The sequence below is a fragment of the Pavona decussata genome, unplaced genomic scaffold (assembly GCF_977016875.1).
Source record: "Pavona decussata unplaced genomic scaffold, jaPavDecu1.1 SCAFFOLD_72, whole genome shotgun sequence".
NCBI lineage: Eukaryota > Metazoa > Cnidaria > Anthozoa > Scleractinia > Agariciidae > Pavona > Pavona decussata.
The window spans coordinates 3,015,091-3,042,853 of NW_028145491.1; the positions used below are offsets into that span (position 1 = coordinate 3,015,091).

Here is a 27,763-nt window from a genome sequence, read left to right on the forward strand (position 1 = left end):
GAGAAAAAGAAAAAATTATTGGAACAAGCAGCATTTTGACATGAGGTAAAAGTCGTGAGTTGCCTCCCGACCCTCCCCCCTTTTTTTGCGGTATGGTAATGTTAACGCATGAAAGCTCCAGTTTCTGCAGTTTGTTAGCAGCCATTTGAAATTATTAAAATGCTACTATGACGAAAATCGTGTCTTTCTAATCTGAGCCATTTTAAAACATAAACAAGTAGTCTGTACGTGAAGAATGCTGTTTACTATTTTCAAATATCTCTTTTTGTTCCAGGGATATTCAAGTTTTTAAAATATGCAAATTAGCCGAGTGATGACGTCAGAAACTCAACAGAATTTTGGTCAAATATTATGGAGAAAGATATTTCAGCCAATTTGCATCAGAAATGCTTGATTCTTTGCAGTGACATTGTTCTAGGTGCGCTCCATAATATGAGCTTATCAGTTTTGTTACCATGGCAACATACTGGGTTCCAGTCCTCCCTGATACTTAAGGCCTTGCTGGCCATCTTTGGCATTCTATTTTGATATTTGCCAATGGTGCCTCATCTGCATGATCCAGCAAGCGTATAAATATGTTAGGTCGAGTTAGTGGCCTTGTTTAATGTTTTTCAAGCTGAAAATCACTAAAATATTGAAATCAGGTTGGAGGGGACTGGAAAAGAGTGAGTTGCCATGGGAACCGAATTTTTTTAGCCTTAGGTGTATTGCCTTTAGAACTATTAGCCTGCCAGGTTTCAACCGTCTCTGTTGTAAATTGACTGAGATAGCTCTATTTATAATATTTGACCAAAATTCGGTTGAGTTTGGGACGTCATCAGTCATCTCATTTACATATTTTACACATTTTTCAAACGTGAATATCTCCGGAACCAATGCACATATTAAGAAACGGTAAACGGCGTTTTTAATCTTTCCTAGAATTCTATGTGATAAACCTTAAAATTCAAGAGGTAAATATTTGGTCATAGTAGCACTTTAAAGGGAAAACTTCCTTTTGAAAAAAAAGTTCAATACCTTTACAAGGAAGCTGCATTGTACTCGTTAGCAAACGAATCTGGTTTGATCTGCACGCGAGTATCTATTAATTGCAAAACCACATTGTATCCACAAAAGGAAATCTACTGCGGATGAACATCATCTGTTGTACATTGTACATTGTCGAATTCAAAACTGTACTGTCGTGTTGGAATTGTTGCTGATTGTGTTGGAAGCCTGTGTTTTGATATGTAATCAAAGATACGAAGAAGTATGATTTTAAAAAGGACGGGTTTTTAACTTTTTAGAATGGGGTATCATTTTTAGAGCAATTTTTGACAAAACTGGGTCCAAACTTGGAGACATTGGCGACACATATCCGGGTGCCCCCGGGGTTATTTATTCCGACTAAGTCAATCAAACGTTCGGTAATCAAACTCAATCAAACCCAGTTGTTTGCTATTCGACTGTAAGCAGCTAAATGAGAAAAGATTTTAAACTTTCACTTCAGAAGAGGACCAAAGGGAACCACCTCCATATAAAAAAGTATGGCATGGTGCACCGTTTTCCCAACCTTATCATACAGCAGTAATAAACGCTACTTTATAAGCAGGGTCAAATTAACATAACAGACTTCCAAAGAAAAGAGAAATCCATTTTAGACATTTCTGACGTGTTTGAAAAGATTCGGTCGTTGGGTGCCCCTGATTGTGAAGTCTACAGTTCTTTGATTGTTACCATGATCTTTAATTAGGAATGGATCAATTGAATGACTCCCAGATCAAGGAGTTGGCTAAGTCACTTACAAGTAAAGAGGCAGCACAGGAGATACTACACAACTTTCTTCCGCTGCTTCATACTAGGCTACAAAGTTCGAACACTGGTCTAAGACATCGACGCATTGACTTGTTGTCCAGGGCGCTTCTGCCATCAGACTTTAAACAATGGTTGCCAATAGAAACATGTAGCGATGGCAGCTGCCTGTATAACGCTGTTTCTCTGTCATTGGTGGGTGATGAATCTCTTTCAGCTCTTCTGCCAATGCTAACCGTCTCCGAGCTATTTGCCAACGCTGAGTTTTATGCCAATCATCCCCGAATCAAAGAGTTTGCCTCAGCCTCTGGCTATACAAACTCAGCCATCATAAGCATTTACTTGAAAACGGAAACCATTTTGGAAGAAGAAGAGGAGAACAATATTTTACACAATGTTCAAAGGACAGGAACAGCAGCCACCCTTTTGAACTTGTCTTATTTCGAGCCAGAGACCGTCCAAACAGTCTTCAATGAGCTTTTTCTTCTTCTCAATTACCCTGCACTGGACCATTTGTTTCGAAATGTAAAGACTAACAAGCTTAAGGAACATTTTGTATTTTTGGTGGACAATGGTCCCTCTGAAGCTCCCGCAAGTCCTCTGGTAAGAATGTGGTTGGTTCGTTTGGCAAGACTGCTTCAATTAAAGACTGTCACCCAGAAGTCGTTTGCAGAATACCATAGCAAAAGAAACCCGGTAGAGCGAGTACACGCTGTCCACAACCACGCCCTTTCCAATGAACAGTTTTCAAGTAAGGAGGTGCACAGTGAGTACGAGATTGGCGACACCGGGAATAAGGAAAACATGGAGCATATGGCTGAAAAAGTGAGGCAGTGCTTAATGCACACACAGTATGGTGGAAATCCATGTCACGCTCTACGAGGAATTGGCGCAGATGAGAATTTTATCTTTGACGATGAAGAGGTACTCGTCACCTTTCTTGGTAAAAGTGAATTTCATAAAAACGAGGATGAGGGTCAATACCAGCCTGTTAAAACTAAATTGTGGAGGGACAAAGCTACCGTCTGGAACTTAAACGAAAACTTTGTTGGGAGCTACAGAGACGACTACCAAATCGTGCAAAACAGCTACGACGAAGAAGGCGAACGCACTTGTTGGTCCGACAAGTATTTTACGGTTATATTCAATCTTGACATTTCATGTGCAAGACAAGAGAAGTGTTTTGCCATGCAACTCATTCCTGATTATGTGAGGTGGCTCAAAACAGGTGGGGAGATGCATTACTTGCCGCTTGAGAAATTACAACAGCTACACACAGAGGTTGTTGATAACACACCTGCAGCGTTTCTACCATCAACAATCTTAGAGCTGACGTGTAAGGTGTTTTCTTATGGAGTGGAAACAATTTTGCCATGTATTTCGTTTATTAGCTGGTGCACAGAGGAGGACGTCAACGTATTCTTTAAAGACTTCAAGGAAAAAAACGATAAATCCTTTATTAATGACAAGGAGAGAGAATATTGGGCACAACACGAACTTTATCAAGAGAAAAGCAAGGACGAATTGCAAGCACTATGTCGCTAAAAAAAGCTCCCAGCAGAAGGGAAAAAGCATGACTGCATCAAGCGCCTTGTAGAGAAGATGGAATGTGAACTACCACCTCCATTAAACGTGTACAGCGGGCAGCTCGATTCTGTGCCGAATTCAAAGTTGTCAGTACACAAACTCCGTGAGATCCTGTGCTTTCACAACATCTTAGACTGCAGTACCAAGGATAAACTGGTAACAAGTGTGGGAATGCTTAAATCGGGGAGAGCTTATTTAGCATTTCAAAAGGAACTAGAGGCCACAGTGAATCTTACCGCAGTCACGTCACTAATAGCTGCAGAGAAATCCCTGTACCTGGCAGATCCACGAATACTGCATAAAAGGAGGGCGTTTTCAATTCCTACCCAAAGTTCCTTAAAGTGCCACTACGATCAAAATTTTGCATCCCTTTTTTTCTTCAGCTTTGGAAAGTAGAAGTGATAAATACTAACCACGCCAAATTTTACATCGAAATTCCAACGGGAAGACCAGTTATTTTAAACGCGAAGTTCAGCTTCGCTGTGCCGCCATTACTCGAACGACAAAAGGCCGTGAACTACATAGAGAGCTGGATCTAGTTGCACCGACAGCAATATGACGTCATACGCACACAACAACATGGCCTGCTTTCAAATGTTTGATCTCGCTGAAAGAAGCCACTTCTTTTTATTTTAGTGGCTCAAGGGCCGTCTTTACAACGCACACGTTTTGTGGGCAACCGAAAGAAACCTAATGGTGGTTGTTTGAACATTTATGGTTCTGAAATACGTCAAAAGGGGGTAATTTCTTCAGACAAATCGTCTTTTTGTACATCGCACCGAAGCACTAAAGTCTATATCTGTAAAGACAAATCCTCTCGACGACTTCGACAGCTGCTTCGAGGGAAACTCAAACGCAAGGACTGCCATGCAATGCTACTGCCTCAATGCTTACTTTTCCAGGGTAAAGCGAGGGACTAAGTGAAGCGATTAGGCCAAGGTAACTAATCGGAAATGAACTGTTTTCGTGAATGCGTGCAATGAAAGCAAGTGGCGCGGAGTGGTGGTGTGTATGTTTTGTTTATAGCTCATTGTAATGCTTTGTTTGTCCAGTGTTCATTACGTCTACTTCCTATAAGTGTCATGCTTTGGTAAAATGAAAGTGCATAGATACTCCATTTTATTCAAATAATAATAATAATTGCTTGTGGTATAATAAATATTGACAATCAACTGCCTCGAGATTTTCGAATGCTCTCTTCGTACAAAGCACCCAACACATTTCTGAAAGACTTGTATGCCGACTGTAGAATACACAGCAAGGCGAGATTTTCGATCTGTATTAAATGAGCAATTGTAATTAAACTGATTGTGACATCTATATATTGAAACGATCACATGATATGTGAAAGTACAGGTCAGAAGAAATTTGCAGGCAACTTTCCAGCTGATGTGGACCTGCTGACACTCCAACTTGCAAAATTCTGTAATATAGCTATCACTGACTACTGTGAGTCAAGAAGGTCTTGTAGATATCCTATTTGGTCTGTGTTATTAACTAATTATAATACTATTATTGAGCAATTTTTTTAAATATCACTTGTAAATATGCTTTGACTGCACCTTTGTGCAGACTTGCCGTGAATATTATGCTGAAAGTTATCTTGTGGGACAAGTCAAGATAATATCTACAATTTAAACCATATTAGTTTGTACTAAAGAGAACAAATGAACCAAACTGACAAAATTATGAGAAAGTATTTTGTCCAATACCCTATTCTAAAGAGTGTGGAAAACTACCAGTGCTTGGTAGATTTGATCTTTGTGTTTGAATTATTAATTTTGTATTTGTGCCTTCTTTTGTTTTCTTGGCAAAGCCTGTTATATGGACAGCCAATTTTACAGCACAATTTTTTTGTACAACATAATAAATTTCTAAAAGAAAGTATTGCACTGTTTTGGTATAATTACCAGAGACAGTACAAAGGCGTCAACAAGGTCACCAAAGCACACCATGGCAAATAGGACTACCCATGGTCAATAATGCCATAGTAAATCTCACTTAGCTTTTAGTTTAGATCTGTCAATGACACTTCCTGAACCTTAAAATACTGGGATCTGTATTATTAGGGTTAGTTTAGGGAAGCATGAAGGCATTTTTCACAGTTACAGAAGATACCTTGTCCAGAAGAATGGGCCAGGATCTTACACTAAGGTTTACATTGTACATAATGTGCAAATTTATAATTGGAAGGGAGAGGAGGAGAACTACCAGCAGATTTTTCCAATATTTAGCATTGATATCATATCAATATGACAAGTAGGTACTGGTAATGCAGTCTGTGTGTGTGTGTGTTTTTTTTTTAAAGTTGCTGTCATACCCATGTCATCAAGAATCACAATGCTGCAGGCAAGGTGAGAGTAGACAGCAAGACTGGCCTCTGACTTCAAGGGTAAACTTATCTTTATACAGGGAAGGTTTTTGGCCAGGGGATCATGGCATGCATTCTTGTGCTCTGAGTATTCTCATTGTTGTAATGGTTATCAGAGAGGGCCACAGCAAACGGCATAACTTTAAATTTGATCTTAGAAACTGTCAACATAGCTGATAGGAGAGTCTTCAACAAAATATCCTGGATATAGGTCAAGCACATTAATATAAACAGTGAAGGGATTATGGAAATTGTTTACTGATGGCCAATTATTTTGTTGGCTTGTTCATAGTGAGGGAGATTTGAGTGTTATGTCATAACAGCAACAACAAAAACAAAACAAACCCCCCCCCCCCAAAAAAAAAATATATATATATATATATAAATAATAATAATAATAAAATGAAATAAAGTAAAATATGTGGTATTATTGGCATAAAAAATGGCTTTGATATTTAATGCTGGCCCTGTTCTTAGTTCAGGTTATTTTCTGAAGGACAAAAAACCCACAGATATCAACATCCAACATAAGAAAGCCAGGGCTATTGGACAGAAGAAAAAAGCTAAACAGAATAGAAAAACAACAAACACATAGTATAAGTATAAAGCATGAAAATGTTTGTGGGGTCATGTAAGATAAAACTTACAAGATAGAAAAAAATTAAAATGAAGTTCATGTTGCTGAACAAAAACAAAAAATAAGCTGTGGTTTGTGTGAAAACTTAGGTTAAAGTAATAATTGGCTCTTAATTTAAAACACCAAAGAAAAAAGACATTAAATCTCATTTCTGGTAGAATCTCCAAGAATAATTAAGGTATATCTGTGGAAAGGATGGTCATTCTTTCATAACTATAATATTTCAATTTTATGTCTGTGAATATTGTATGATTTGTGGGAAAATACAATACTGTTACAGCACAGTGTTATGCTGGCTCTTCACACTCAACATGTAAAATGAGTACAATTATAGTGTCAGTTTTAGATGAGATAAGAGGCTGGTTTGCTTGTTTCACTCAGATTCACACATCCTCATTGACCAAGGAACAAACATTGTTAAAATAACAAATATGGATGAGATATGATGCAAGCCTACTAAGGTTTCCTCCTTAGCTGTCCTCCTAAACTTTCTTATTAATCATTAGTTTTCCAGCTGCATTTGAGGGCTTTACAACAATTTATTGTTGAATGTTACTTGGACTGTGGCTTTAAAATATTGTGTAGTTCCAGAAAATATCCATACCCCCACCACGGAGGGAATTTCAAATAGGACCCCCCCACCCCCCAGGATTTTCCATTTTCGAGGTATTTTTTTAACCCCCCCACCCCTTCGGAAATTCCTCAAATACAGAATACACCCCCACCCCCCTCTGGAAAAGTTTTATTTCAAAAGAACGCCTCAAAAATCAGTTTGATGTGAACATTTCAGAAATATCAAGAACTGTCTACACGAGGAGAAAATATGCGTTATCGAAGAGCGCGCGCGCTGTTCAATTTCACCGGTAGAGTTTGCCAAAAAGCTCTTGATACTGAAATAATTGTTGTGTTTTATATTTAACTGTGGTCATTGACATCAAACTCTACCATTAGCTTCGCTGAAGATTCTAAATCTAAATTGTTGGAGTAAGTCCGGCAATGCAAAAATGTGTTTTCATTTAATTTGCATATGTCATGTAATGTTTACGTTCCTATGCAAATTTGTAGGAGATCAAAAGGATTATCGCTTTTAGTTCTACTCAATCAAAATTTCTTATGGTAATCATTCAGTCTAGTTATTTTAGTCAATAGTTTTCCTATTGAATCGGAATAGCTTGGACAAAATAAGCATTAGCAAGGCAGGGAGACAAATTGACCTTTCAGATCGTAACTTGAAACGGCAGACGAAATGGAGCCGCAAAACGAAATTAGCATGTTCACGTTCTTATGCAAATTTTGTATGAGATCAATAACGCATTAAAAGAATGTTGAATTGGCTCTATTTTGCTGAATTTTGGCATGGAAATTAAGTTAATAGTTTTGGACTTTGAGTTAAAATAATTTGGACAAATAAGTTTTAACACGGGTCAGTTTTGACAAACTGATCAATTGACCCCGGGAATTGACCTTTGCCCGTAGCTTAATTGATACAAAAATAACAAACAAATATTTCAATGTTTTATGTAAAATTGGGGCTTTCACTTTATCGCCATACAAAAATTTCCCTTTTAAACATTGGTACAAATTCAATTGTAGCCAGTGAACAATATTTTTCTACGCAAGAAAGTTTCACAAACAACAGTTTTATAATAACTGAGTCACGCAACGCAGACAAAGATTTCTTGTCGCACTTGGACTACTTCGCTTACAAAGGCTTTTCGGAGAAAGGAAACATGTTTTTAATGTAACAAGGGTTTCTTTAAAACAGTTAACAAAGTTACGTCTTCAAGAAAGAGCCACGAAGTTGCTAAGTTGGTAAGTTACAATTTTGAACAACTATGTCTGACATGAACGTGAAGTTGACCCTCTGGAAACTTATCCAACCCTTCACCCCTCCCCCCCTCTGGAATTTCCTGGGCTATTGACCCCCCCACCCCTCTGGAATTTCCAATTCCCTCCGTGGTGGGGGTATGGATATTTTCTGGAACCACACATTAGGCCCCTCATGATTACTTCATTTACTGCTTGAAAGTTGTTGTAGAATGAGGAACGGATCTAACCAGGTAATACCTGGTAGATTACAGCCCTGTAGTATTGTAATATTGCAAATATTCTGTAGATTACAGCTATAGCTACCAACTTTTCAACTGAAGTTAATTATACATCATTTTAGTTTTGTCAAAGCTTTATTGAACTATAAAAAAACGAGGTTAATAGTTCTTTTTTTCTTGACTCATTATGCAGCTTTGATTGATACTTGCGAACACCATACACGCCACCAACATTGGTCTGGAGTTATCCATCCTATTCAATAATTTGTTGCTCAAGTGCTTCTGCGAATAGTGATTAGGTTCTGTTTACTAATCCCAAATAGAAAACATACCCAGAATATTAAATAACCATATGTCTACCTCCAATACAGTTGCTGAGTAAAAAATGCCGGAGTGAATTCGTTTCTTCTTCGGCTTTACACGTAAGTCCCAGGCTTGAATGAGCTGTTCGCGTGTCTTCGAAGCGTATTGTTTGCAGTCATACGACTCCAAATCCACCGCCAAGGAAATTATAATCCAAGATATTTGATAAAATTGTCCTTTAAATCACTTTTCACCAAACTGGATGGCGAATCTTACAAATAATCTTGCCTATTCACTTACTTTAGGACTTTCAATTACTGATCTTGCAAGGAAAGCACGATGTTCGATGCGCGTATGACGTCACACAAAGATCTCATACAAGCAACCGCATTTTAGAATGATCACGGGCGTCACTTTGCAGTCGGAGTAATGGCGGACGGGTTTTTCGATGGTTTTTGGCCACTTATTCTCAGGATCAGTAAGCTTGTATAAAGCTAATTAATAGCTATTTTTGCAATTTCGAACTCATTAAATGGATTGGAACACGAAAAGGGCGAAAATGGAAGTAAAAATTTTCGTCGTAGTGGCACTTTAAGCACGAAAAGGCCCAGCGATACTGCCTCCATAGCAGCTAGAGGGCAAAGTTCATTTCTGACTGTCCCTCAAGGAATTACTCTAGACAACCTAGAGGAAGTGCTCGAGCATTTGAAAGTTGAACTCAGCCTTTACGAGGAGCGCATACGGTTAGCCAACAACAACTCGGGGACAACACCAAGGTCAGAAGATGGTTACCAGATGGACGCGATGAGATTGGTTAATACAAGGGTGTTGGCTTATTGGAGCAAATATGAAGTTGGAAGTACAGGATGGACAACGGGTAAGAAATCTAGTTTGGAAAAATCATAAATATGCTGTATTCCTCTTTGAAATCCTGCAGTTTAGACATATGGTACGGTAAATGCTCCTATAATAAATCATTGCCTTTTGGAATTTAAGTTGTTGATAGGGTCGTTGATACGAAAAGGTAAGTTGGGTAAATTTCATACTGGACAGTGTTTTCTTTAATAAATTTATCACTAGGTTGGTATGTCAGGACTGTAAAGAACTACGACAAAGAGAAGGATGAAGTTGGGATAGAATTCAACACAGAGAGGGAAGCAACGTACAAGTATTGTGTTGCTCAAGAATTTAAGACCAACCGATTGAAGCTGTCCAAGGCCACCACAAAGAAACTGGAATTCTACGAGGAAATTTTTGAAATTGGTGCAAGGGTCGATATGAAAGGAACAAAGGAAGACCTTTCAGAGACGGAGTGGCCAGCTGGTAAGTAAAATTAGGGGTAGTCTTTGTGCTATGTCAACACCTGGAAGCCCCTAATATCACATTTCAGGTTGCAACAAACTAGTGGCCTGGGAACCTTTATAGATGAGAGACCAGTGGGAGAGATGTTTGTAAAATTGTTTCTTTGCTGTTTAATACCTCTATACCACTGCGATCCGTTCGATAAAAATTGATGTCTTCTGTGTGAGATTCAATTGCAGAGAAAGCGGGACTTAACTAATAACCATGGAAATTAAATCCACACGTTAAATCAAAATCATGGGACTTTCTTTACTTACATACATAACTATAAGGAAATCCGTTAACCAAAAGGTGAAAAGCTTTCATTAAATATCATTTAAATTTTTCAATCAGGTTGGTACGAAGCAGAGGTTCAGTCCTGTGACCGTGACAATGATGAAGTGGATTTGGTGTTTGTTGAGGAGCCAGGATTTGTGTACAAAATCCCCGTTCTCCCAAACTTGGTTTCTGGCGCATAAAGAAAGGATGACTCCAATCAAACAGGCCAAATTATATATTGCTCGCAACGTGCATGATTTTCTGAAACGTTTCGTGAAGATGAACAAAGCTGACATTATAGTGATTGTTGGATGGACATATTAATTAATTGACACATGAACTTAGAGAGGGGGGCATTGAGGCCTGTTACAAAAGCACAAAATCACATCCTCTTTTGGGGAATTTTTTTCTACCAAAAACGAATAATTGCTTCGATGTTGTTTAAAAATCGAAAACCATATGCTAAAAAGGAAGAAATTACATGGCAAAACTGCATACTTTCGATGCGAAGACCGCAAACCGATCACAAAAATGGCCTGAGTGCCTCCCTCCTTAGGAAAAGGATCCAGGAGAAAAATATGGGCACAAACCGTTCAATATTGGAACAATGTACACAGTGGAACCATGCCTTACGGCAATCCCGTTAATAACATCACCTCGTTATTAGGACCACATAATCTTGAATTGTTAAACGTTGAAAGAAATCTTCGGCTTTAGTAGTCATGCAGTTTCATCTAGTTTCCACGTAAGCAGGAAACATTTTTAAATTAGAGATTGTTACTATTTGACGAAATCAGATTTGATCATCATATTTTTTAAATGGGACATAAATCTCTTATTTGATGGCTTGATTCACTGTTAACGTATTCTTGATTGCATCGATTTCTGGGTGCTGGTAAAAAAGGATAGAATAGATAAAACATAATTATTTTATGAGCTGATCACTTTCTGGGTGTTGGCAAAAGTAAAAATATGTCAGGTATTTTCGAGGGATATTGTTGACAGTAAACGTAAATCAATAGGTATTTACGAGGGGGAATACAAAGGCATTCCGAGTGAGTACTGGTGAACGTGAACTCATCTGTAGGTCTTTCTGAGGGTTACTGTTGAAAGTAAACCCTTCTATAGGCTTTTCTGGGGGTACAGGTGAAAGTGAACTCATCCATAGGCTCTTCTGAGAGGGTACAGGTGAAAGTGAACTCATCCATAGCCTTTCCTGAGGGGGTACAGGTGAAAGTGAACTCATCCATAGGCTTTTCTGAGGGGGTATGGGTGTGGGTGAACTCATCCATAGGCTTTTCTGAGGGTCCGTCGATTAAAGAAATTGTTTCTGAGGGGTCATGAAATAACTAATGTCATCTATAGGGGGGGGGAGTGTGGATATTAAATGGAATGGCCCAAGGTCCGGCTCACGCAACGCGTGTGAGAGATTATACTCTTTGGGCGATCAGGGTTTGCACACAAATGCTTGCAATTTAACTTGCGGCAGTTTAAACGCACCATCATTTTATATTGATAGCATAGCTTTTTTGTTATCTGAATGGATATTTAGAACAACTCCAGCATCACAGACTTTGGCACTTGTTATTTTGCAGATTACGTGGCTGCTCATCGCATTGAAAATGTCAAGGAGCAGCTACTGACTTCCATCAACTCGACGCCAACCAGATCATTTACGCACAAAACTGAAGTGGCGTACAGCTAAGTGATCTATCTCCTGTCTATTCAGCACACATATTTATTAAGGAACATTTTCTTTGTCGTATTTAGTCGTTCGAGGATAAGTTGAGCAAATTATAAGCACGTTAGTAAGTTTCCTTCAATTAGTGCAGTGAATGTGTATATTTTTTAATAAGTTTGACACATGCAAGAAAATAAGAAATTATCGCCGCAAATTTGTTAATTTTTCGAGATTGCATATGAAGATTTAACACTGTATGGATATAGTAAAAACTTAATTTTATTGTATCAGTTTTATTCCATGAATCTATCAATAAAACATTTGATTGTTATTTCTATATGTTTATATGCTTTGTACGGCCGTATTCAGGTTGCAGTAAGACTGGATATATTAGGGAGTTTAAGCAAATCGCTACGGCGAGCCTCACTACGGCTACCGGAAGTAAAATAATCCACTTACGAGTCATTGCGCAAGTCAGTTGTTTGCATCCAGCCGTAGCGGGAAATCCTTCTACACCATTTGGAGGGTTTTGGCGTAGTCTGTGGTACGTGGACTTAAGTCGCTTCTTTCTCCGCTTTATACAGACTCTTGAGCAGTTTTAGCAAACGAAATACATTTAAAATCCTTAGAAATAGTTTATCGTGAATATTTATCAAGCTCCCTGCTCCTTACCGAGTGAATCTGACTTATTTTTGCACCCTGGCCGGTTTGTTGAAGGATCAAAGCAGTGAGCACATGGCGAACGTAGCGAACGGCAGGAGAAATGCGTAAGTACAAAGTCCAAGTTTTCCTTTTCAAAGCTCAAAGACTACTTGAAATTCAAATAACTGAAGCCGAGGAATGACCAGGGTTATCAAGGCCAAGACTGTGTAGAAACTTTGATTTGGTGTTTAGAGGCTCCAAATTGGCATTTTTACCACACGTAATCAATTCACTCATTCACGGGAACACTTACATTTTTTTCCAGACGTTGGAATCTATTAACAGCTGGTCAGACAAGTGTTAAAGAAACGCATTCAATTAACACCTATTTTGAATTTTAATTTTAATGTGCACTGGCCAATTTTGGATTTTGTATGCATTTTATATGTGTTGGTGGACGTTTGTAATGAATATAAATAGGCTTACACGTTTATTGGGAGCGAGTCTCCCTGTTTTTATAGTTAAAATATATGAAATTTACACCTCATTTTCACTTTTTCAAGTTAAATTTACCATATGGTGTTACATTTTGATTGCTCTACTGGGATGTATTTAACTGTACCTTTTGTGACCTTTTGTATATAAAATAATTCAGGGATCTTTCTCAAATGAAATTCTTCTTGATTATATGTAAGTCGGTGGTGGTTAGAAACAAAAAGCAGCCCAGAATATAACTTTTCTTATGCAATTTTATTGAGCCAAACCAAATTTACATGTAGTTGAACTGTGTGTTGAATAAGCTTTGTGATTTCCTATCCAGGCCTATGGAGTGGACAGAAATGCATGATACTTTGTTATGCCGGGAGGTACTGCTAGAAGAACCTTACAAGTATAAGAAAGGAAGTAATGAAAAAGGTAAAAAGTGGTCTGAAAAAGCTGAGGCCTTGAATAAGAATCAAGAGGTGAAATTTAAAGTCACACAAAGAGGTGTCCGAGAAAGGATGGAACGGCTTCAAAAGAGGTACTTGGAAAACAAGAAAGAGGAAGAACCAGCTAGTGGAATCGCAGTGGATGATTTAACTGAACTTGAAACCTTAATTGATGAAATAATAGAGCGGGAAAAGTTGGCAGTGGAAACCAGAGATTCCGAGGGAACCTTAAAGAAGGTTGAGGCAAACAAACAAACTCCAGAGAAAATGCGAAAAGAGGCCATGGAGCGATTGGAGAAACAAAGAAGAGATCCGAAGCTGAGGGTGATGAAGTAAGGCAGACAAGACGCAGGCGGAGTGGAAATGATGCAGTGCAATTTTTGAAGGAAAAAGCAGAGAAGGAAAATGAGTTTCGAACGGAAGAACTTGCCTTAAAGAAACAACACCAACAACAAGAAGCTGCCAGACAGGGACAGATTTTAGCCATGATGCAGTAGCAACAACAACAACAGACAGCAGCCATGATGGCCCTTATCGAAAGATTGCTACCAAAGAAATCTTAGAACATGGTTCAAGATCTTTGCCTTTTTGTATTGTTGATGTTACCCTTTGCAGGTCTTTTTGTGTTAACTTAGGCTGTTGTCATTATTGAATGCTTTCAATCCAAAGTTCAGTTCATAGTTAGAAGTAAACAGGCATATGCTGTGATTTACATTTGTTTTTGGTTTAAAATTTTTAAACCAGTTTGGTTTTTCTATTTTTCTTGACTTTAAAAAAAAAAGGAAAATAAAAATAAAACTATCAAATAAAATTTTGGACGAGACCCAAACTGAAACCCCTCAAAAAAATAAATGTGAGATGACACTAGTTGGAAGAATTTGACAGTTCATCAAAGTTTTACTAAAAGATTAAATGTTAAAATGTTATTATTTTAATTCTACTTAGAGTATCTCAATGTTTGTGTCTTATCATATAAAAGGTGTTTGGTTGTGAAACATACATGTACAATTGACAGTTGAGTTTATGTTCCATTTCTCATTTGGGAAAAAGCCTCACCATTACTGAGACTCAGCTCTAGGAACTCAACTTAAATGCAATAAATGCTAAATTTTTACACTTTTTTAGGCGAAGTAATCTTCCAAACTGGGTGGGTCGAGCTCAAAAAACTCTGATGTTTGGTTGCCATAGAGGCATGTGAGTGCATTCTTAAGAAGTGCACACACCACATACATTTTCCCCACACTGCTTAATCCAATCTTCAGATTTTTTTTGAAGTCCGAAAACTTGAAATAATTGATGATGTCCCCAAACAACCACTCCACTGAGGACCGAACCTCACTCATTGCTGAATTGTATGCCTGCATTTGAGGAGTTAACACTCCATTGCGAAATGGTGCCTGCAAATGAACCCTCAGGGGATAGGCGGGGTCGCCATAGATGCACATTGGCTGCCCATGGAGATCGAAAGCAAAAATCTGTAAACTCTGTAGAAGCTGAGAATCCCGAAGCATTCCAGCATCATGCCTTCTTCCTTCTAGGAAAAATTAAAAAATATGTTTATTATCTGCAGATAATGTCGGTATCAATTTAGGTCAATCCAGGGGCGGTCCCTCGCATGGTCGTCCCGTTGCACCTGCCCTTTTTGGGTCTCGCTTCTTTTTTTTGATTACTTATGTTATATACTGTAAGTGGAGTACCCAATAAAGCTGTTAAAAAAAATTTAAAAAAATCAGATATCAATATTTCAGACAAACTACTGTCAATCCCTACCATGCATCCTATACCCTGCATTATTCAGACAACAACAATGCTCAAGTGAAAGCAATACTTTTCTTTAGACTTACAATTTGACCAGTCTTAGTGGTGGTCTAGGGGAGGGCTCCACCCTCCTTAGACCCACCCCCCCACTCTTGAGCACCTGGATCTGCCACTGACTTCCACCTTTTACAGGTAAGGGAAACTTCAACAACAGAAGTACTTACAAACAGGGCCATACAGGTTTCCAATGATCCCATTTGGCAGAGCTAGGGACTGGAATTTAAAGCATGCACTCTTTTATGACTGTTGTAGACAATTCTCTGATTATTATCTGGCCTCGCGATTGGCCTAACTGTTCCGTCAATAAAACCAAAACAGTTCTGCAATGAGGACCCTCTTTGTGAGATAACTTGGGCATAGGTTTGCAATGCTGGTGGGTTCAAAACTGGGGATTCCAATCGATAATTCGATGACTATGGGCTGTATAGATGTAATCAAGCACCTCGTTTGTTACCATCCTCAAAACAGGGACAGGACGACCGAACCGTGGTACCATGTCCCTGTACCGGCAAGGGTAGGCAAAGCGTTTTAGCAGCATACAAAGGGCTTCTGTGCCCTCGGCTTTGCTTCGCTGACTACAGCTAATCCAATCTGGGATTTGAAGTGCTTCTGCGAGTGCAGGTATATCTCTCTTCTTCACTCAAAATTCCGCAAGGCATTCACCATCTTCCATATAATCAAGGTCGAAGAGTGGATATGAACTGTACGGCAGGTCTAAGTTTGGACTCTGGTACTGTTCGTACAAAATCTGGAGTTCTTCGTCGTTAAGAATCCCTTGATCATAGCAAAGTAAAACGAAATCCCTTGTTTCTTTGAACGAAGTCATTTAGACGTACGCAAACAGCCTCGAAGACGCTTATGAGTCTTAAAAACTTCTCAGCCGTACTATTTGTATTTCGGGTTGCTTAAAGTTGAATTTTGGCGGGCTATGGCGAAGTACTCTCCCCAGACCTCCTTAACCACGATAGCCGTAGCAGCGCCAGCGGTAACGATTTGCGTAAACTCCCTATTTTTGCTGATTACATCACAGATTATTTACGTTGTCCGGCTAATGTCAGGCTCATGTCATGCTCGTTTTCTGGTCGTTTACGATTTTTTGTGTCCTGCTCGTGTCTTGCTAATTCCTGCTCTTTTTAGGTTAGGTGTCTTGTTCTAGTTACGTTCTTTATTGCTGTGTCCGGTTCTGCTCGTGTTCGGTCAATGTTATGCCCGTGTCATGTTGAAATGTCTGGCCGGATTCATTGGTCTGACATTTTCGTACGGGTTCATCGAGATCCGCCATTTTGTTACTGAAAGAACTGCATCATCTGGTCGAATAAAAGGAGCCAGGTGATTGGTTGACTCCGGCCCGAGCGGATGCGAAGGAGACTAAGGGACAACCAGAGTAAAGGACTTTTCTTACTGTTCCTCGTCCGAACCACACGACTTCTCCGCTTGTATAATATGGCTGATAGACCAGTGCAGATACCTCAAGCCCTGGCTTGTCGTGAAAGTTTTTCCGTCCGGGAGCGGCTCAGGCTCCGCAAGTTCAGCAGGCACAGCAAGTTCTGCAGGTTGCACAACAATTGCAGGTTCCGCAAGTACAGCCGGCCCCAGAAGCGTCACAAGTGCCACAACCGCCACAAGTGCCGCAAGCACCACAGGCACCTGTAGCTCTTCAAGCAGGAAACGCTCTGGAGGCTATTCAAGCTCCCCAGGCTCTACAAGGACCGCAAGATGCAGCGCGTGGTGAAGACCTTGAGGTAAATGTTTGATTTTTGCCTATAGGTTTATGAGGATCCCAGCTATCTTGTGCTTCGGTATGTTTTGAGATTTAGGCACGGACTCGGTTGTGTTTAAGTTTATGCCGAGGTTTCGCCAAGGCAAGAGATCGCCATCTTGTTTATGAAATTAGCTTCACGCGGGTGTGGGCGAGATTTCGCCGGCTTGATGATGAGATGAGATGAGATGGGCAAGGTTTTGCCAGTGTTAATGAGTGAAGCTGTCAAACGTGGGCGAGGTTTCGCCGGATTGTTTATAAGAAGAGTTTGACGAATATTGGGCAAGGTTTTGCCAGTGTTAATGAGTGAAGCTGTCAAATATGGGCGAGGTTTCACCGATTTGTTTGTGAGAAGAGTTTGACGAATATTGGGTAAGGTTTTGCCAGTGTTAATGAGTGAAGCTGTCAAATATGGGCGAAGTTTCGCCGGTGGTTTCGCCGGTTTGTTTATGCAAAGAGTTTGACAAACCTTGGGCAAGGTTTTGCCAGTGTTAATGAGTGAAGCTGTCAAACGTGGGCGAGGTTTCGCCGGATTGTTTATAAGAAGAGTTTGACGAATATTGGGCAAGGTTTTGCCAGTGTTAATGAGTGAAGCTGTCAAATATGGGCGAGGTTTCACCGATTTGTTTTTGAGAGGAGTTTGACAAATATTGGGCAAGGTCTTGCCAGTGTTAATGAGTGAAGCTGTCAAATGTGGGCGAGGTTTCGCCGGATTATTTGTGAGAAGAGTTTGACGAATATTGGGTAAGGTTTTGCCAGTGTTAATGAGTGAAGCTGTCAAATATGGGCGAGGTCTCGCCGGTTTGTTTATGCAAAGAGTTTGACAAACCTTGGGCAAGGTTTTGCCAGTGTTAATGAGTGAAGCTGTCAAATATGGGCGAGGTCTCGCCAGTTTGTTTGTGCAAAGAGTTTGACAAACCTTGGGCAAGGTTTTGCCAGTGTTAATGAGTGAAGCTGTCAAATATGGGTGAGATTTTGCCGGCTTGTCGATGAGATGAGATGAGATGAGATGGGCAAGGTTTTGCCAGTGTTTATGAGTGAAGCTCTCAAATATGGGCGAGGTTTCGCCGGTTTGTTTATGCAAAGAGTTTGACAAACCTTGGGCAAGGTTTTGCCAGTGTTAATGAGTGAAGCTGTCAAATGCGGGCGAGGTTTCGCCGGATTGTTTAAAAGACAAATTTGACAAAATTAGGAAAGGTTTTGTCAGTGTTGATGAGGGAAGCTGTTCAATGTGGGCGATGTTTTGCCGGATTAATGTTTATGAGTAGAGTTTCACAAATATGTGTAAGCCTGTTTTGCCAGTGTTTATGGGTGAAGTTGTCAGATACCCGCGAAGTTTCGTTAGGGCAAGATCTCGTTTCTTGCTTATGAAATTAGTTTCTCGGATGTGAGCGAGATTTCGCCAGTTTGTTTTAGGAATAATTTGTCCGAGAATCTTTTACCATACGGAGATCGTGAAGTAGGGTAAGATTTTCCCAACTTTGTTCATATTAGCTAACTTGAGGAGTTTAAATGAATGCAGACGACTTTTACAAGCATTTTGTTGTTTTATTTTGCTTTGTGTGTTGGAGTGTTTTATTCAATGATTCGAGGCAGTTAATTGACAAGTGTTGAAGAAAATTTGCCAGTTTGTTCTGTACAATAGCTGATTTTGATAATGTCGGTGAATTGGGTTAATGAGGGCTACACCTCCCAGTTTACTTCTGGGATATCACACCTTTTTTGTGAATTTTTATTCTTTAGGTAGCTGCATCAGCTGTTATGTTATTTTCTTGTGCCTATGGCATTGAATTGACTGATTAATGCACTCCTGCAAAGTCTCTTTTGATCGTTTCGTGCATTTGTACTATCTTCAGGATTACTAATTTATGTTTAGCAAATTTGTGATAATGAGACGGGAGCACGAAGATTCTGGGATGGTGTTATGTTGCCATCCTGTGATTATTGCTCGATACGATGGATTGGATAGTTATACTCCGTAGTTGTTATTTGTTTTGGCTTTATTGTTAAGCCCGTGTATAACTGAAGGCATGTGCTGATAGTTTTTGAACAAGTGAAGGTGTTTTGTCCCAGGGGGTAACACTTTGGCTAGTGTGAGTGTTCTATGATACATAATTTAACTCATCATTTATGGAGTTTACATTCCGACACATTTTGTTTGTTGTTCAAAATTTTTTACAGACATTGCAAGGCAAGTATAACGAGTTGAAGGAGGTGATGGACATGCTGATCTAGTCCTCTGTGGACAATCTGTTGAAGCAACTTTTGAGTTTGGCCTCCCGCCTACTTGTAGAGTTCAATAAGTACAGTACTGTGCAAAAGTAATGAGAGCGAATTTCGACCAATTTCGAGGCATTTCGCCACTTTTTGACGAAAACCAGCGATTTTTTTTAACGAAACAAAATATCGCCGAACTTTCGACGAATTTTCGAAAGCGCTATTGTCTTGACACTTTCAAAATTTCGAAATTGTATGCGAATGTTTCAGCGAAAATTCGGATGACAGTTCGAGACGATTCGGAAATTTCGAAGAATGCTTCAATTTTTCAAAGCTTTTTTCGAAGTTTCGAAGAGTGCAGCTAATTGTCGAGGCTAAGCTAAGTACATTGTACAGTGAAAGAAGGCTTTTGCTTCGTTTCGATCAACCGTTTGCGTAAACAATTCTATTTGAGAGAGCGAGGCATCATGTTATTGTGCCGTTATCATGGCAACAGGTTTTGTATAAATGTCATCTTCAGTGATTTGTAATCACACTGTTTACAGTAATCATGCCAAAGGTTTCACCTTACACTCGAAAGCGAATCCAATCTCTTCACGAAAATGGCTTGCAGCCGCTAGCCATATTAAAAAAATTAGGAGACGAAGGTTCTTTCATCAGCTATCAGAGCGTTGCGAGAATAGTTAAAAAGATCAAACTTACCGGTTCCGTCGACAACCTCCCGAAGTCCGGTCGGCTAGAAAGCTGAACGCATCTGCCAAGGCATTTATCCAGGCACAGATGCCAAAAAATGACGAAGCCACCAACCGCCAAATCCAAAAGAAGCTTTTCAAGCGTGGCGTGGAAGTTCATCCATCAACAGTTCGAAGAGCACCCAAAGAGCAAGGATGGACTCTTCAAAACACAAACTACTGCCAGCTGATCCGCGACGTAAACAAGACCAAGAGACTCGAGTTCACGCGGCGAGTGATAGCCACTGAAGATACCTTCGACAACATCGTGTTTAGTGATGAATGTTCCATCTCTCTTCAGCAATTCCGCCGCACGTGCTACTGGAAGGTTGGTGAACCACCTAAGCGAAAGCCGAAACCAAAGCACCCTCTCAAAGTTCACGTTTGGGCTGGTATCAGCAGGCACGGTGCTACCAAAATCTGCGTCTTCGAAGGGATAATGGAAGCTGGTCTTTACTGCAGCATTTTGAAGGATACTCTTCTCCCCTTCATCGGTGAAAAACTGCCAGACCACCGTTTCATGCAGGACAACAATCCCAAGCACACTTCGAAAGCTGCAAAGACCTTCTTGGAATCAACTGGTGGTGAACTCTCCCGGAAAGCCCAGACATGAACCCTATCGAAGATATGTAGCATGAGCTGAAGTTCTATTTGGAAACGAAAGTAAAGCCGCAGACCAAGCAGGAACTTGTGGATGGAATAAAGAAGTTTTGGAGAAAGAAAGTCACCGTAGAGAAATGGAACAAATACATTGATCATGTTGTGTTTGAAGTCATCCCAGACGTCATTGCTGAAAACGGCGCGGCGACAAGACATTAGTGTTGCTGATTGCTGGTAATGCTATAAAAAACAGCTCCTTTAGGAGCCACCAATTTTGAGACAAGTCAATGACCAATAAAGTTCTTAAATCTTTAGCGCGCACGTGTAGTATTCTCACGTCATAGTGCTAACTTGTCTCTTCGAAAAAAGAAAAAAAAAAGCAAACACCTGGGCTATTTTTACAACAGGAAATGGGAATCAGGAACGAGGAACCGGGAACGGTGAATAGAAACGGATAATCTTTAAAAGCGGGAACCTTTAAATAAACAAAATACAAATTGGCGAAAAAAAAAATTCGCATTGACTTGTAGCTTTCATAAGGTGATCTGGACGCTCGTATTCAGGGGTAATTATAAATTCGATACTCATCGGCATTTTAAAAGTATTTCAAAAATCTTGGTATAGTTTTATAGCCAGCACCATTAGCTTTAATTTGATAGAGGGGTTTAGGTATTCACACTTGAAACTAGACGCGCTAAATCGCTTGGACGCGACTTATTATTCAAACAGACTAAAAATGGTGTGGGATTTTTTTTAACAGTGAAGGGGCACGCGCAAGCTGCCAAGATAACCAACGCAACAAATTAACACTGAAATGCGTTAATAAAATAAACACTGCATTGCACTAGTTCAACAATTAATAATTAGTATAAACAAAATTATTCAAACAGTCTACACAATATGTGTGAAGTTTTTTCAACAGCAGATGCGGCACGCGCTTGCCGCCCCCGTGAGAAAGAGCAAGAAAGAAAAAAACATGTTTAAAAGCTCAAGACTGAAAGACTGAAATGGTTCTCTTTTTTGAACTGGTTGAAGACGCAAAATTTAAGTGGAAAAGTTTATGCCTAAAATAAACTGTTTTGGACCTGTAAACAATTTTTAATTAACCCCTACAAGTTTATTCAATCAGACTAAACAATAGGGTGTGAATTTTTTTAAACAGAAGATGCGGCACACGCTCGCCGTCCTCAAAAAAGCACAACAAAGAAAAAATAAATGAAAGTTTAAGTTTCCTTAGACTGAAATGGTTCACTCTTTTTTTTAACCAGTTGAAAATTAAATTCACTTACTCATTCTTCCTTCCGCAGTTCTAATATATGAATTTTAATATATTCGCTTACATGAAATAAACTTTTTATTGCAGTAGTTCAGCAATCAGCAATAACAAATTTATTCAAACAGACTAGTGAAGTGTGAAGTTGTTTCAACAGTAGAGGCGGCACGCGCTTGCCGCCCAACAATTAACATATCAAAAAGAAAGAAATAAAACTCAAAACGCTCAAGGTTCCAAAGTTAATTAGTTTTCTTTGAAACACCTCAAACAATAAAAGCTGTAAGAGCCAATCACGGTAAGGGATTTTCGATCCGAACAAACTTCATACTTACTATAAAAAGGCGAAGTATGGTTGTGAGGTATCTGTTGACGTTATTGTGTAATCTAACCATACCAAAGAAAAATGAGTAAGCAAATTGCGCGAGTGAATTGGAGCCGTGGGAAGTATTCGGATGTTGTACGCTCAACCATTGTAGATCCATCACCTCTTAAGCAAGGGCAAAAAGTTCGCGTCATCTGGGGAAAAGGAAAAAAGGAGTACAGTGCAACCATTACCTGCTACCCACTCATCGAAGAGATCGAGTCTCCAGTTGTTGAGCTCCAGCCGTGTCAGACAAAAGCTAAACGTAAACTGGTAAGTACTTTCAGTCATTTCATTATTTCCTCTTGTCTGTTTCATCACCGACCGGTAAATTGCATTATCGTTTTAATTCAATTATATCTTCTAATAACAAGTTAATGATTTTCGTGTTTAGATCCCAGAAGCCACGTCTTCCCCTAAACGCCGCAAGAAAACAAAAACAGACAAACCCAAGCCAAAGGAAAAACCAAAAGGAAAGGTATGTAAAAGAAAATTGCTTGATGTTACATCAAACTATCAATAGAAATTATCTCGTGGTTTAATATGAGAGGCTAGCAGGGTAGTTGTTTATATCTCTCTTTCTGAAAATATTTTCAAATGCTAAGCCTTGTTTTATTTAACTGGATTCAAAGTTGACGATTTAAAACTTCAATTAGCTTAATCGTGTTTTGAACAACCGGTGCCAGATGTTTATCTATTTCGCTAGGTTTCTGTAAGGACTGATTCGATTTTGTAATGGTCTTAAAAAAGTGCAACCTGTCCATGTGAACGAATACGAGCGCAAGCGTACTACAAAAGCTTACATACTCACAAGGTTTTCGACACAGAGATTAGAGACTGCCGGATTTCCACTGTCGCTTAAATTTTAGTTTTGTACAGACGTGAATTTAGCTGGCTTTAGGTAGATTTCCACTGGCGTGTAAATTTCATGTGGGCACAGGCGTAAATTTAAAGTGGATTTCCACTGTCGCGTAAATTTTACGTGCGTACAGACGTGAATTTAGCTGGCTTTACGTACATAAATGAAATAAGAAGTGATGTATGAGCCGCGTGCGTAAACGTAAAAAGTTAGTGCTGTTCAACTTTTTAAGTTTACGCACGCGGCTCATACATCGCTTCTTATTTTATTTACATACGCAAAGCCAGCTACATTCACGTCTGTACGCACGTAAAATTTATGCGACAGTGGAAATCCACCTTTAGCTGGCTATACGAACGTAAATAAAGTAAGAAATGAAGTGTGAACGGCTTGCGTAAACATAAAAGTTGTGCGTTCTTAAACTTTTAACGTTTACACATGCAGCTCATAGAGGTTGGACAACGCTCAACTTTTTATGTTCACGCAAGCCGTCCATACGTCATTTTTTATTTTGTTTACGTACGTAAAGCCAGCTAAATTTACGTCTGTACGTACGTAAAGTTCACGCGACAGTGGAAATCCACCTTTTTATTTTATTTACGTACGCAAAGCCAGCTAAATTTACGCCTTTACGTGCATAATATTTACGCGACACCTAAACGTAAAATGTTGAGCAGTGTTCAACCTTTTACATTTAAACGCACGCGGCTCTATAACATCACTTCTTATTATTTTTTTGGTTTTTTGTACGTAAAGCCAACTCAATGCACAACCATACGCACAATTTGCTCGCGCTCGGAAAATTCAAAGCTAGTGTTCCTAATTATTATTCGCTAGTTTTTTTTTGTTAGGATTGATTCGATTTTGTTTGTTTCGTGAACACAGGTTGTGGACGCCGCGTCTCCCAACTAGATAAATGAAAGTATAGAGGACACATCTGATGACAGCTAGGACGATGATGATTTCCTGCTGGTGGCCTATAGACCGCAACGTGAGAAGCCTGTGCAGGAGACACCTGAAGAAATACCACATTTCCCAGAGTCAGAGGAGGAGTCCGACAACGTAAATTTCGGAAGCCTGCTATCCAAAGCAATCAGAACTGTGGACAATTTGACGGCCATTGTAAGTTGTTGGTTTTGTTCACTTTCACGGTTGATTTCCACTGTCTCGTAAATTTTAGGTGCGATTGACATTTTGTTCGATTTTCCCGGGTCTATTTGAGACCGTGCCCAGCCTCTGGGCATATGCATGTAGCAACAGCGTAAAAGAACGTGAATTTAACTGGCTTTGTTTGTACACAAGTAAATATAATTAGAGAGGGTCTACAATGCGTATCAACCATTTTTTTAAAGACTTCAGTTTTAAACTAGTCAGAACAAGAGACGTGGATTCTGAATAACTGAATATGGAGGTAAAATGTTAACCTAAATCAAATGGCTTGACGTTTTCAATCATGAAGATCACCATCACAATCTTGTTCTTTCGTGTTTCTGTACTTAGGCTGTTTGAAACTCTCTTGGCTGTTCTGGCTTGATTCTGGTTGGAGTTTTATTGAGAAGAGTCAGCCTTTGTCATATTAGTAAAGGATAACATAATTGACATGTAGTTATTTTTATTTAGGTTAGCACTGGCAAGAACAGCGGCTCAAACAAGCACGATCAGACAGCGAACGAGCTTCGATTAGTACGGACGATATTAGAGCGGCTCGAGTGTTCCTATGCAAGACAGGAGGCCAAGCTGGACAGATTGCTGAGTCTAGTGACAACACAGCCCTTCCGAGCATCACAGTGTACCACCACGGCAACACCAGAGCTGCCCTATACGCCACCTATGCCCTTCAGACAGGAATCCGCTGCAGACCTACATCGCACGCCTTGCATGACAGAACCTGACCGTGTGCTGGACGAGCTAATTCGACAAACGGACTTTGATTCCACAGGTATGAAAGTTTTTATGGCTTATGTTCACTGAAATTTTCTTGACATCTGAAGCCCGATTAAGCTAATCCTGGATCAACGTGAACTTTGTTTCGAGTTTAATAACTAATCAATAAAGATTCTTCCAAAAGAGTTTTGGCCCTCAGTTTTGACTTAAGCTTTTCTTTACCTTTAGCTTGAAATAGGAATTCTGTTCACCCGTGTTTTGTTTATTATTCTTGTTATCAGAGAGAATCAAAGTCGGAGGAGTTGAAGAGGTCAAGGTAGCGAAAGTAGACTTTGATTTCGTAAAGGCAGCGACGAAACCAACCGTTATGGCCCTGCGGCTCGTCGACAAGCTGTTTCCAAAGGAGGTCTTAATGAATTCCACAGTTCATGGCACCAAGGACTTTGCTCCTCTGGATCACAGAATCATTGCTGCAATCAAAGGTAAGCTTACAACATTAAATCTGTTTTCATCCTTGAATATTCAATTCAAACATTTACAAATGAGTAAAGAAGAGGTATTAAATTTGGTATGCTTCAGCTTGTGTAAAACGCAACGAAACGAAAGAAATGAAAACAAATAAAAGGTAAAATAATGATATCAGGTGACATTGTTCGGCGCGCGTTGAGATGTAAACAGAAGTGCAGTGAAGAATAAACACCGGAAGTGTAGAGTTTTGAAATTAAAGATCTGTATTTTGCGAAACGAGCTCTTATCAGACCACAGCAAACTTTTACCTGCTTCATTGCATTTCGTTTCGCAAAATACAGTTAGCCATTATTTGCGTATAAATGCCCTATGTAGCTGGCAGGATTATTTGCGTATTACCAAACTTGAGTTCTCACCAAGAATTTTGTTTTGTTTCAGCGGAAGTGACAAGGAGCTTCGGCTACCAGTGCAGGGACAGAGAGGAACTCAAGCGCATGTGGGAGTCATGTAAAATAAGCATTGGCAAACGCTTCCAAAACTTGAGAAAAAATAGCGACAAACAAACTAGGCAAGATTAATTCGTTAGCAACTGTGTGTATATTTTTGCATGTAATCTAAGTAGATTTTAGATTCGTTTTCTTTGTTTTTTGGAATGAAATGTAAACCTTAACAATAAACCAGATGATGTATTAAGATTTGTTTCTTACATTTATTTAGTTTTCAGCAGGGGTAAACATTTGTCATAATATTTTCTGACCGGAGTTCTCACGGGCATATTGTGTAAACAAATGCATCTGCCGGCACAGAATTTCAATAATTATCTTTCATTTTATAAAAGACTTGCAATATACCATATCATGCGAATATCAACAGTTTTTTGTCTAAACATTTTGAACTACTGGTATGCAAATCAAAGCACTTTTTGTCTATGAAGCGAATCAAAACAATGCAAGCTCGACGTTCAATTGGAGTTACATTTCAACCAGAAATTTGCATGCGTAATCATGGAGTTTACAATCCCTCTTGTTGTAATTACGATTCAGTCCTTGATTCAAGTCTTCTTTAAAAACAAACGGGCAGTTATTCTACTGAAGCAGGGTGCGGATTAAATCTCTCTAGCTTATTTTTAAATGCTTTTCAGTCGTGGTGTTAATAAATAAACAAAGCGCGTTTAGTTCCCGCGAGTTATGTACTGCAATTATAATTCGCTGCTTCGAAAATTCGAAGAAACGAAAGTTCATTTCTTCGAAATTTCGAAAGCAAGGAAAGTTTGTCACTTCGAAATTTCGCAAGAATTCGCCGAATTTCGCCGCATTTTCTTCGAAATATCGCATTGAGCGACGCAAAATACCGCCTGAAATGTCGCCGACATATCGTCAAAAATTCGCAAGAACAATAAACGAAATTCGTCAAAATTCGCTCTCATTACTTTTGCACAGTACTGTATGAGGCTTTAGAATTAGTTGATGCCTTAAAGAACACAGCCCACAATTCCAAGCATGAAAAGGAGGCATATTATCGCCTAGTCTTTGAAACGCTGCGAGGGAAGCTTGATCAGCCCAGTGATCAGTTTTGCAACTTTATCTTCCCACTGTTTGGGGACAAAGACCAGGAGAAGGTCTTGGATGTTGTAGCCAAAGTCGAGAAGAGTAATCTGCGGCAGCTCCAAAAATCGTCTGGTGCAGGTGGTGTATCAAAGAATAAGAGCTACTTGTCCTCTAGACCGCCTCGGCGATGTTTTCATTGTAACAAGCCGGGTCATATTAAGGCTCAGTGCCTTCAGAGGAAGATAGATTTTGGTAAATCAAATGTGCAGAATTATAAGACACCCCCCAACCAGTTCCAATAAGTATTGTTCTGAATGTAGCTCGCATCTCAGTTGGCTTTTTCACAACATTTTGAGTTGTAATTTCGGCTGTAGAGTTCGATAAATGTTATCCCAGCAATCTCTATTGTCTTTTATGTGTAATAGACCATTTTGTGTGCCATATCCTTTATTTTTTTTAAAGTCGTGGAGTTTGGCAGTTTTGAAAAAGGGTATCTCAATCAACCCCCCCCCCCCCCCCCCCCAGTCAGAGCTGTCATCTCTCTGCTGACTTTGGGTTTCGTCGCCAAAAGTTTCTCATTTTATTTTCCCTTTTATTTTCCCTTTTCAGGGATGCCTTAAAGCCTTTGGCTGGGCAT

General features: G+C 39.5%; 1 long non-coding RNA gene and 5 pseudogenes across 2 annotated transcripts in view; 5 read left to right on the forward strand and 1 right to left on the reverse strand.

Annotated features, from left to right (window-relative positions):
* Positions 1–27,763, forward strand: part of LOC146476994 (uncharacterized) — a 254,304-nt gene that overhangs the window by 3,642 nt on the left and 222,899 nt on the right. The gene's annotated exons all lie outside the window — the stretch shown is intronic.
* LOC146476995 (uncharacterized) lies at positions 1,735–12,599 on the forward strand (annotated as a pseudogene).
* LOC146476996 (uncharacterized) lies at positions 12,880–14,546 on the forward strand (annotated as a pseudogene).
* Positions 14,731–16,253, reverse strand: LOC146476997 (uncharacterized; annotated as a pseudogene).
* Positions 16,784–27,428, forward strand: LOC146476998 (uncharacterized; annotated as a pseudogene).
* On the forward strand, positions 22,411–26,982 carry LOC146476999 (uncharacterized; annotated as a pseudogene). The gene is made up of 6 exons (XR_014865446.1): positions 22,411–22,641; positions 22,763–22,846; positions 24,113–24,349; positions 24,848–25,166; positions 25,393–25,593; positions 26,018–26,982. The product of XR_014865446.1 is annotated as an uncharacterized LOC146476999 (transcript).